Consider the following 9650-nt stretch of genomic DNA (forward strand, 5'->3'; position numbering starts at 1 on the left):
GCAAACTGAAAGTAATTATATCATTCTTAAGTGAGTAATCTTTTGACTGGGTTAGCTGATTCGTGAGTTTCTCTAAAATTCTTCTAACCTGTGCAGTCCTTTTCCAAACACATTTTCTTAGATGTTTCACAAAGTTCGGCTCATTGATGACCCACGAATGTGTTTATTCTGTCACGTTTTGTGGCTACGTTATGACTGTATTAGGATATTTGGAAAGAAGTTGAGTGTAGAAATTTGAGAGAGGGGAAAAAAGGTAACTTCACTCACTAATTCAGGTATTTCTTGGAAATCTTACAGTCATTGTAAATAACTTGCAACTTCAAGCATGAAGAATGCTTGATTAGTGCTTTGAATCATGGTGTAATATTAAAGTCTGGGCCTGAGGCACTTTAAAACATTCACTTCTTTCATTTCATTATAGAATTTCTTTGCTCTTTGATATCCTGTATGATACTGTTTTGTTTAAAAAACAGAAACACTGAAGGTTACCACATTTTTCTTAGTTCTACTCATTGACATACTCCCACAGAACTCATGATATATTTAAAAATAGAAAACTCAGCCATCTGGCTATTTGATGGTTTCTATTTTTGTTTCTCTTTGCATTCACAAACTCTGTTGAGTCTGAAATTCCCTATGTTCTGCCCTATGTGTAATTGTGTATATGTACACACACACTTTCTCATTTAAATTTAGCCATTATCAATCTGGGTTTGTTTTATGGACCTCAGTAGTACTTGGTAGGAACACTAACCTTGTTTAATCTACACATTAGTGAATCTGCATTAAATCCTGACTCTGATGATTGTTACCCAAAGTTTAGGAGATGCCAAATCAAAGGCATTTCCTATTAATATGTAACCACCCATGTTTACTCAGAAATTTCATTGATAGAAACTTGCTTTGGCTTTGATGAAAAAGATGGAATCATAGGACCAGAAGAAACTTTAAAGCTCATCTAATTTATCCCTTTCATTTTACACCTGAGGAAACAGGGTTCTAGAGATGGACAAAGATCTGTCCAAGGTCACTTAACTAAATAGAATTCCCTTTAGATCCCGGATCTCCTGAGTTTTTCTAATGTACTATCTATTTTCATAAAACTGAACAAAAACTATTAAAGATATTTTTGTGATGTTCACATACATTTTAATTATATTCATTATAAACTTATAACTTTTATTATTTATAGAATTGTGTTTATAAGCAAAGTTTAAGTGCATTGTTATGCTTTGATGGCTGAAGAAAAGATTTCCTCACCCCTCAAGTGCCAATGACCCTCAAACTTTATTGCATGCATGAACGATCTGATTAAAAAGGCAGACTCCAAGAGAAAGAGAAGACAAGCCACAGACTAGGAGAAAACATTTGCAAAAGACACATCCGATAAAGGATTGTTATCCAAAATATACAAAGAACTCTTAAAATGCAACAATAATAAAAAAAAAATTAAAAATGGGGAAAAAATCTGGATAGATACCTCACCAAAGAAAATAAACAGATGGTAAGTAAGCATGTGAAAAGATGTTCAACATCATATGTCATTAGGAAATTGTGAATTAAAACAAGATATCTCTATATACAAATTGGAATGACCAAAATCCAAAACAGTTAGAACATCAAATACTGGCAAGGATGTGGAGCAACAGGAGCTCTGAGTCGTTACCGATAGGAATATAAAAGAGTACAACACTTCGGAAGACAGTTTGGAGGTTTCTTGCAAAACTAAACATATTTTTAACATGCAATTCAGCAATTACACTTCTTGGTATTTACCCAAATGAACTGATAACTTAGGTTTACACAAAAACCTATATATGAATGTTAGAGCAGTTTTATTTATAATTATCAAAACCTGGAAGCAACCGAGATATTCTTCAGTAGGTGAATGGATAAACAAACTGTGGTACATCCATACAATGGAATATTATTTAGCATTGAAAACAAATGAGCTATCAAGCCATGAAAACACATGGAGGAATCGCAACTGCATATTATTTAGTAAAAGAAGCCAATCTGAAAAATACAACATACTGTATGATTCTAACTATATGACATTCTGGGAAAGGTAAAACTCTGGAAACAGTAAAGAGATAAGTGATTACCAGGGGCTAGAGGGGATAAAAGGATAACTAGGCAGAGTACGGAGGATTTTTAGGGCAGCGAAACTGTTTTGTATGAAGTTATAATGGTGGATACATATCATTATACATTTGTCCAAACCCACAGAATGCACAATACCAAGAGTGAAGCCAAATGTTAATTATGGACTTGGGATGATAATAATGTGTCAGGTAGGTTCATCGATTGTAACAAATGAACCACTGTGGTGGATGTCAATAGTGGGGCAGGGGGATTGTGAATGTGTGGGATCAGTGAGTATTTGAACTCTATTCAAGCTTCCATGAATCTAAAATTAGTTTTAAAAGTGAAATTTATTAATTAAAAAACAAAAAGGCAGATTCTTGCTCTGCTCCACCTCACCACCCCATCCTTCCACCTTTCCACCCTTATCCTCACCCCACCCCCTTGATCCCCTCCCCTCACCAATGCTGATTCAGCTATTCTGAAGTGAGGCCCTAGAATCTGCATTTTAAGTGATCTAATGAGAAACTGCACTTCCAGAAATCCTTGTCTCTGTCCTCAAACCTCAAGGATGTGGCTCATCTATGAGAGTCACACCATTTATTCAGCCTGCAGACAATGCTTACTTTTAATATGCATTTACGAACCCACGACCTCCTGAAGTAACCTACTGCTTGAGAATTCTTACTTTGCAATTAAGTACAATAGTTAAAACCAGAGGCCAAACTGTTCTGGAAGGAGGCCACATGCTTTCTGCTGGAGGTGAAAACTGGGGGTGGATGGTGAGGAGCCTTTTTGCCAGCCAGACTGTTCACCCTGCCCTGGTTGGCTGCACCTGCTTCTGGCCTTTGCTTTCCTGTTCTGTGATAAGAGAACAAAGGCTCCAACTGAGGAACTGCCTGCCAGGAGTGAGAGCAAAGTACTCCTTAAAGAGTTTGATTCTGACCAGGGGTTGAGAAGTTCTCTCAGCCAGCTGCAGGCAACATTGAACCGAAGACAAAACTATACAATAGCTGGTGAATTTGAGGCCCTGTCTGATTTCGTAGCATGCCTCTGTCATTTCTTGGGGATATTGTTATTCTGTGCAAGACACTCTTCTAGGCAGCAGAGATGCATTGGGGAGCAAAATCCTTGCCCTAATGGAGCATATGTTCTGTCTGTAACTGCTAACATTTATGTAGTGCCTACTATGTGCTTGGCACTTTTCTAAGCACTTTACATATATCAATTCATTTAACCATCACAACACTATGAGTTAGGTGGTATTTATATACCCTGTTCACAGATGCAGAAACTGATGCATAGAGAGATTAAGAAGTTTGCCTAGGGTCATATGACTCCTGGTCTGTGGTTGGGTGCCCCCGTAGACATTACTTTCCTTTGAGTCCTTGGGCACAGAATGCTGTACCTCAGCAGCATTAAATGATTCTTAAGGAGGGAAAGGGGACTGACGTTGATCAAATACAGGCCATATGCCAGGGACTTTCTACTCACAACCTTATTTAATCCTCATGGCAACCTAGGTGAAAAGTTGCAGAGCTGGCGAGAGGTGGAGTTTTTCTGATTCCAACATCCGCATAGTGCTGGGAAAATTTGTGTGATTGACCTAATGCAAACTCACCAACTCTAGTGAAGAAAAATGGCAAACATATAACTAGTGTTCTTAACTCAGAGTGCACCAATGGCCTTCTGAAGTCTGCGAATAACCTCCAATTGTACTAAAGTAAATATGAAGGGGAGCAGGATCTTTGCATGGTCTTAAAGTGTCTCCTCACGGACTGTTATGATTTCAAGGGAGAACGAAGCACAGTAGATATCCCGTAGAGGTATTAAATGACTCCTTTACTGGACGATCAAAATGAACTTCACCCATGGGGACCAGATGGATATACCCTGTGAAGGACACAGCATCCTCTATGCAGTTTGCCAACCAAAAATGCAAAGCCTCAATCTAAGCACAAAGAAACCTTGGACAAACACAAATGAAGAGTGTTCTATTTAATTTTTTTTAAAAAAGATGATAGATCTTTATTTTTTTAAATGTCAATATCAAAATAAATAAAGTCTATGAAAATGTTCTGGATTAAAGGATATTAAGAGACATAACAATTAATTGCAACACCTGACTAGACTGGATACTGTACTGGAAGAAAAACAACACTATGAAAGGTCATGTTAGATCAATTGACAAAATTAGACTAGGAATAGTGAATTAGGTAACAGCATACAAATTTATGAAATTGATAACTGTACTATGATTACATAAGTGAATATTCTTATTCTTAGGAAATATACACTGAAATATTTAGGGATAAATGGCTTTGATTATGCAATGAACCCTCAAACTCTTCAGGAAAAAATTATATACATATAATTCTATATATAATTATATTATATATATAATTTTATATATAAAATATATTATACATAATATATATTTTTTATTATTAGATACATAATTTTTTATTATAACCAGACGTCTACAGAATGAGAATGAATGAACCAGAGGGATTAAATGATAAAACAAATGGTATTATTAATAGGTTAATTTGGGTAAAGGGTATCTGGATGTTTCTTATACTATTTTTATGTTTTCCAACTTCTTATAAGTTTTAAATTACTACCTGATAAAAAGTTTAAAAATTGTACGTAAATATTTGTCTGGATGAATACCTGGATATTTTTATGGGAAGAATGTCAGTAAGTTTCCCCAGTTTCTTTATGAGAGTCTGTGGCAGAAAAAAAGCGGCCCAGACATAGCATCTTGATTTGTGAAGAACAGTTTATCCTTCATTGGAAAGAAGTTTGTCCTTTAAGAGGAAGAAGCATGTATTGCCAACTTGTGGATTCCAATTTCTGGTATTCACACCCACTTTTCATCTTAGCAACGCAGAGGTGTGTAATATTTAGTCTGCAGTATCTGGTTGACTTCAACACTTGGTTCCCTGAGCATTCATCAAGAACCTGCTATGTAGCATATATTATGTCATGGACATACAAAGATAAAACAGATGTAATTGTTAATAATTTTTTTGTTCCTTCTGGCATCTTCTGATTTTGGCTAGAAAGTGCTGAATGTCCTCAGACAGGTTTGAATCAGAAGGTTAAGGAAGTTCTGAAAATTTTAGGCTGAGAGGTGCTAGGTAGGCTTCCCAAGAGAAGAATCATTTAAGCTGGAATCTGCAGGATAAGGAGCTCTGCAAAGGTGGAGTGTGTGTGTGTATGTGTGTGTGTAAAGTGGGCAAAAATGTGTAGATGGGTGAGTCTGCGCTGCTTTGGTGGGGGGAGTTCATTTGAGTTGGGGTGCCCGGCGTATGTTAGGGAGAACTTGAAGGTAAGGTTGGTAAGAAGAACACTGAAGGCAGGGCTAAGAGATTTGGATTTAATTTACTAGGAAATAGGGAGACACCGGATTTTTAAGCTAGTAAGCTACATGGAGTGATGCTTTGGGAAGATTGACCCAGTACTGATGTGGAGGTGGGACTGGAAGCAGCAAGAAGGCAGAAAGGAGGGTGCTATAAGATGCCACTTATTAATATGCTGTTGCTGTTTTTATTTTGCCTGGGGGACAAAAGGGAGAACTCGTGATGAGTTCTGAGGTACTTGAGATGATGGCAGAATGCAGGAAGGCAGGGAGCCAGGGTCCTCATGGAAGGCTGAGGGTAGGGTGCAGGCTCCCAGTAAAGGTAGAATGTGTAGAGGTGAGGGCTAACTAGACATCAAAAAATCCTCTTTAGCCTAGAGATCAAAGCAAGCTGGCTTTTGGGCAGAGAGCAGGGAGGAAGCTGCTGATCTGTGCCACCCCTTGTGAGTACACCTGGCAGAGGACAGGGACTTTTGGGTGGGGATAAGTGAAGGCAGTGCTGGGGCTTGCAGGCCGCCCCAGGTACTGGATGACATCACAGAAGCCCTAGAGTAATTCTGTTTGGAGGGTTCTCAAGGCTGCCAAAATCCAAGTGCTCACAGAACCAATCTTTTTGGTGTTCAGCTATCACTACCCTCTAATTATTCATGAACACTTCCACATGGCACACCTATGAGCTTGTTTCTTTGCCATGGAAATATAAACACAGCTCCAGCCATCCAGGAGAAAGACAAATGCCAACTCACCTGATGCATCCAGGCCTTTTATTTGGAGGAGTGTTTAAGGAGTGTCGAATCTATACTCTCACTTCTTAGTTTTACAAGAGCAGGGCTGGATGAGAATACCTCCCATTTCCCTTGAGATTCAGACCCTGCATAAGTTCCCATAACTCTTACTCTGATGGAAGGGCCCATAAGCCCACCCTAGACCTTCCTGCCACCGACCTTCATAAGAAATTTCTTCTGAGTCAGAGAATTTTAGAACTAAACAGACTTTAGAGATCATCTACTTCAATTCTGTGCTTATATAAATGAGGAAACAGAGGTCTCTAAAAGTTGGGTGACTCGTCCAAGGTCATCTGGGCAGGGCAAAGTACAACCAGAATCTGATCTGGCTTTCTGTCCAGGGTTAACCAGTTGCAGGGCCACAAAAAGTTTCTTATGAATTCTTAAGGCTCATCTTTTTTTCCTGGAACTTTTTATAGAGGGGGTCTCATGGACAGTGAATTCTGGAGGTCGATTCTACAAGGTGTTGCCTCAGTAGGATTGGAGAACTAATTGCGGCAAGATGTTTATGTGCGATGACATGGCTTAACTATCTAGAAGTCTTAAAGCAAATGGAAGGATCTGATATTTTACAAGACCTGAAATAGGTGTCTTGTTTGTTCACAGGATCTTTCTGGAGCAAGCCATAATGCATCCTGAAAGAGAAGAGAAAATCATAAAGTTCTAAGCAGATTAGATAGTTGAGATTAGCTTTTTGTGATCTTGCAAGGTTTTCATTTATTCCCAAATCATATAATGCTGAACATGTTGAGCAATCAGGAGAAAATCGCATGCAAACAGAGTCTAAGTACTGATAAGAATCCTAAAGGTAAACAATGAATTCCTACTAATGGCTAAGTCACTAAGGTAAGATCCAGTCTAAATACACACCCTTAGTTAAATAGGGTTTCATTAGCTCAGGTTACAGTGGCTCAGGGAAAATTTTCCTTTATGCTTGTCAAGTGAAATTAATTATATATCATTCATCAATCATTCCTGCCTTAGAAGTTCTATGGGAATATTAAGGATTCCACAGCAGCTCCCCAACTCTGCCCCCCACCCCTTCTCCCAAAGCCACCAGCAGCAATCTAGGGCATAGTTTGGTGCCTGTAGCTAAAAGTTCCCAGGATTTTCTGGGAAGTCACAACTATGGTTTTTACTGATAACCTGTAAAAGTTTCCTTTTTTCAAATTTTGACACTTGGTGTGTGCTTCAAATTACTGGCAAATATTTGATTTTACAGAGTGTATCTCAGACTGCATAGCAAATTAGATTCTTGCAAGTTTCTGATAATAATTTTGTTTTCACTGGATAAGTAATGCAGATAATTCAAAAACATTTGAAGATAAAATAATTTAAAAAACATAACTTACATCCTCACCACCACATGAAACCATTGTCAGAATTTGAATATATTTATTTTCTTCTATATACTTTTTTTTTTGTTTTATCTTTCTTCTCTTTATTACAAAAAACACACATTGTAGTATAGAAAATTCAGAAAATGTGGATAAGGAAAAAAACATAAAAATTGACATTAACTCATTTATCCTGACATAATCAAGCTTCTCATTCTTTTTTACATTAATGTATTTTATTTTACTTAGTTCTAATTATATTGCAAAGCTGCCTTTTCATTTATCTTGTGAAAATGTACATATATAATTTAGAAATCTGTTTCTTACCAAAGAAACACATACACATGCTTAAAAATCAAATAGCGCTTAGTCATTTCGTTGATGGTTTAGTGGATTTTTTTTAATCGTTATCCTGTTATAGAGAAATAATTTGATTTTATGGTGTTTAATATTTAAGATTTGTTCCCTCTTCTTTTTTCTCTTATAGTATCTTATTTGTTACACACTTAGTAAGCATATTTTTGGCCCAGGTACTAGATTAGACATGAAGGATAAAAATGTATTTGTTTATTTAAAAAGTTTATTGAGTATCTAATATATGTTAGATATTGTTCTAGGCATTTAGGATATAGCAATTACCAAACCAGACAAAAGTTTGCTTTCTAGGAGTTTAAGTGCTGGTCGAGATGCATAAGAAATAGTCCTTGCAGAGATCAAAATATAGCATTGTTAGGAAATAAAAGTAACCGAAATTTGTATTCCTATTTAATCCTTATGAATATCTACTCTATTAATGAATATCTATTCCAGGTGACTAGGACACAACAGTGAACAAAACATCACCCCCTTCCTCAATGGGCTTATAGTTCAGTGTCCCTGGAGGGCATTTGGGAGCCCTGGAAAATTAGCATCTCCAGATGGATAGTGATACTTGTTGTTGCCTCATTGGATAAGTGTGAAATCAAATGAAATGAAACTGCAAATGCTTTGAAAGCTTAAAGTGAGATGCCTGATGGAAGAGTTGGTATTAGTGGTCTTAGCAGAGGCGAGACCTGCAACACATCTGAGAAAAGGAGATAATAGTATCTAAGAGTGATTATTAAGGGCCAGTATGTCAAACTGTCTACTGGGGTGGGTTTTCCCAATGCAGGAGATATTTTTTACTGCTGGACAAAGACATGGCCACAATCAAAAACTTATCTTTCCCAAAAGTAAAGTTGTTGAGTGAATAAGGCCCTATGATAAAAATCACGATATCTTAGTTGCACTGAACAGCTTTATTGTATCATCCCACTAATTCTCTCAATAACTATATATTTTTGAAAAAACTCTGCTCTCTTATCTTTTCTCTAATTCAGTGGTTCTCAAACTTTGGTTAGTATCAGAATCTTCAAGGAACTCGATGAACATACCCGGGCCAGGTCCTATCCTCTGTGCTCTTCGTTAGCTCTCCAGGTCAATCTACTACACACCAACACCGAGAATTAGTAACTTTAGTTTATTTACAATCTGACAGTTTGCAGAGCTGAAAAATATGTTGGAAAGGATCTTGATGCTTGCATTTTACAAGGAAGAGGACAGAGGTTTAGCTACGTTAAGTAGCCTGTCCAAGTTTACACAGCCAACCAGTGTCTGGGCTGTCACCCAAACACAGGCCAGTGGACTGACCAATGAATTGCACCCTCCTTTCTGCTGTTTTTGGGGCCTATATGTGCAGGAGTGTCCAAGTGACTGTTGAGTATTGGTGGCACACAGCCACCAGCTCTTGTGTTGTTAGAAGCAAGTGTGATTTCCCAGAGAAAGCTGTCCTTCAGAGTTTCTAGCACTGCCTTACCTAACCACAAAAGTACTTATTTTGTCTGATAACAATGTATTCTATGTAGAGGCCCCCAAGATAAGCTTTTAAAGTACTTTAAAATTTCCAGCTGAACTCTAGAGAATTTCTAAATTAATCTTCCCAGACCAAGACATTATCTTTTCCCATCAAAAAGCATTTCTCCATCCATCAAGATCTTTTGCTTCTTTAGTCTTCTGCCTAAAACTAAAGGCCTTCATCAGTCTTCCCTGGTTCTTTCTGAG

Source organism: Rousettus aegyptiacus, unplaced genomic scaffold (genome assembly GCF_014176215.1).
Source record: "Rousettus aegyptiacus isolate mRouAeg1 unplaced genomic scaffold, mRouAeg1.p scaffold_m13_p_4, whole genome shotgun sequence".
NCBI lineage: Eukaryota > Metazoa > Chordata > Mammalia > Chiroptera > Pteropodidae > Rousettus > Rousettus aegyptiacus.